The following is a 3408-nucleotide window of genomic DNA, read 5'->3' as shown; positions in this document are numbered from 1 at the left end:
GCTACATCACTATTTGTCACAATACACCCTCACCCTTGTCGTCACAATGTTCCATGACTCCTGTCATCACAATGCTACATGCAATTATCATCACAAAGTTCGATGACCCCTGACATCACAATGTTCCATAACACCTGTCATCAATATGTTCCATGATACTTTTCATCAAATTGCTCCATGACCCTGTCATCAGAATGCTCCCTGCCCTTCTCATCACAATGCAACACGCACTTGCCATCAAAATGCTCCATGACCTTTGTCATCACAAAGATCCATGACCCTTGGCATCACAATGCTTCATGTCATTGTCATCACAATACTCCATGAACGCTCTCATCACATTGCTACATGCCGTTGTCATCAAAAAGCTCCAAGACACATGTCATCAAAATGCTCCATGGCCTTCTCATCACAATGTTCCATGCCCTTGCCATCACAATGCTCCATTACACCTGTCATAACAATGCTCCATGACCCCTGTCATCACGAATTTCCATGGCCTTGTCATCAAAGGCTCCATGACCCTTCTCATCACAATGATCCAAGAACACTGTATTCACAATGCTCTATGCCCCTTTTCATCTCAATGATCCATGAAGCCTGTCATCACAATGCACCATGCCAATCATCATAATGCTTCATGCTATTGTCATCACAATGAAATCAAAATGCTCCATGACCTCTGTCATAACAATGCTCCAAACCCTTGTGAACACAATATTCCATAACACTTGTCATCACAATGACCCATGTGACTCGTCATCACAATTATCAATGGACTTCTCATCACAATGCTCCTTGAAATTTGTCATCACAATGCTCAATACACTTGTCATCACAATGCTCCCTGACACTTGTCGTCAGTATGCTCCTTGAACCCTGTCATGACAAGGCTCCATGCCTTTTTCATCACAATGATCCATGACTTTTTCATCTCAATACTCCAAGATCCCTGTAATCACAATGCTCCATGCCCTTGTCATCACAAAACTCCATGACGCATGTCAACAGAATGCTCCATGGCTTTCTCATCACAATGCTCCATGCCCTAGTCATCAGAATGCTCTAAGACCCCTGTAAACACAATGCTCCAGTCCCCTTTTCTTCAGAATGCTCCATGAGGCTTGTCATCACAACTTTCCATGGTCTTCTTTTCACAGTGCTCCAAGACCTTGTCACCACCATGCTCCATTCCCTTGTCATCACAATGCTCCATGACCCCTGTCATCACAATAATCCATGAACATTTTCAGCCCAATGTTCCACTACTTTCTCATCACAATGCTCCATGGCCAATATCATCACAATGCTCCATGACCACTGTAATCACAGCACTCCATGACACCTGACAACACAATGATCCGGGACTCTTTTCATCACAGTGCTCCATTCCCTATTCATCACAATGCTCCATGACTCCTGTCATCACAACACTCCATGAACATTTTCAGCCCACTGCTCCATGACCCTTGTCATCACATAGGTCCATGCCCTTGTCATCCCAATGATCCATGACCCCTGTATTCACAATGGACGGTAACGATTGTCATCACTGTGGCCATGACACATGTCATCACAATGCTGCATGCCTTTGTCATCAAAATGCTACATGACCTTGTCATGACAGTGCTCTATGCGCTTGTCATCACAATACTCCATTTCCATTGTCATCACAATCCTCCATGAACTTTGGGATCACATTGCTTCATGCCCTTGTCATCACAATTCACCATGCTCCTTGAAATCAAAATGATCCATGACCTCTGTCATCACAATGTTCCAAACCCTTCTGATCACAATGTACCATAACACTTGTCATCACAACACTCCATGATGCCTGTCATCACAATACTCCATGCACTTTTCATTACAAAGCTCCATGACCTTTCTCATCACAATTCTCAATACACTTGTCCTCACAATGCTCCCTGACACTTGTCATCACAATGTTCCTTGAACCCTGTCACGAAAAGGCTCCATGCTTTTTTCATCACAATGCCCCATGCCGTTTTCATCACAATGCTCCATGCCATTGTCATCAAAATACTCAATAAGCTTGTCATCAGAATGCTCCATGACCCTTGTCATCACAATTCTCCATGCACTTGTCAGCACAATGCTCCATTACTTTTGTCATCAGAATCCTCCATGACACTTGGCATCACAATGCTCCAAGCCATCGTCATCATAATGGGCCATTATATATGTCATCACAATGCTCCCTGACACCTGTCTTCACAATACTGCATGATCTGCTCATCACGATGTTCGATGCCCTTGTCATCACAATGCGCCATTCCAACTCTCATCGCAATAATCCATGAAACTTATTAGACCAATGTTCCATGCACTTGTCATCAAAATGCTCCATGCCCTTGTTAACACAATGCTCCATGACCTCTGTCATCACAGTGCTCCATCATTCCAGTCACCAAAATGGTTCATACCCTCGTCATCAACAGTCTCTGTGACCTTTTTAACCACAATGCTCCATGAACTTTTCATCACAATGGTCCTTGACCCTTGTCATCACAATACTCTATGCCTTTCTCAGCACAATGCTCTATGACCCTTGTCATCACAATGCACCATGCGCTTGTCATTACAATGCTCCACAATCTTGTCATCACAATGCTCCATAAAATTTGTCATCACAATGCTCCATGCACTTCTCATCAAAATGCTCTCTCACCACTGATATCACAATGCTACATCACTATTTGTCACAACACTCCCTCACCCCTGTCATCACAATGTTACATGACTCCTGTCATCACAATGCTACATGCACTTATCATCACAATGATCGATGACCCCTGACATCACAATGTTCCATAACACCTGTCATCAAAATGTTCCATGACACTTTTCATCAAATTGCTCCATGACCCTGTCATCACAATGCTCCCTGCCCTTCTCATCACAATGCACCACGCCCCTGCCATCAAAATGCTCCATGACCTTTGTCATCACAAAGATCCATGACCATTGGCATCACAATGCTCCATGTCATTGTCATCACATTGCTCCATGCCCTTGTCTTCACATAGCTCCATGACACATGTCATCAGAATGCTCCATGGCCTTCTCATCACAATGCTCCATGCCCTTGCCATGACAATGCTCCATTACCCCTGTCATAACAATGCTCCATGACCCCTGCCATCACGATGTTCCATGGCCTTGTCATCACAAGAATCCATGACCGTTCTCATCACAATGCTCTAAGAACACTGTAATCACAATTCTCTATGCCCCTTTTCATCTCAATGATCCATGAACCATGTCATCACAATGCACCATGCCCATCATCATAATGCTTCATGCTATTGTCATCACAATGAAATCAAAATGCTCCATGACCTCTGTCATAACAATGTTCCATACCCTTGTGATCACCATAATCCA

The sequence above is a fragment of the Mesoplodon densirostris genome, unplaced genomic scaffold, assembly GCF_025265405.1.
Source record: "Mesoplodon densirostris isolate mMesDen1 unplaced genomic scaffold, mMesDen1 primary haplotype scaffold_37, whole genome shotgun sequence".
NCBI classification, from domain to species: domain Eukaryota; kingdom Metazoa; phylum Chordata; class Mammalia; order Artiodactyla; family Ziphiidae; genus Mesoplodon; species Mesoplodon densirostris.
Note: the sequence above shows the minus strand (reverse complement) of the source record.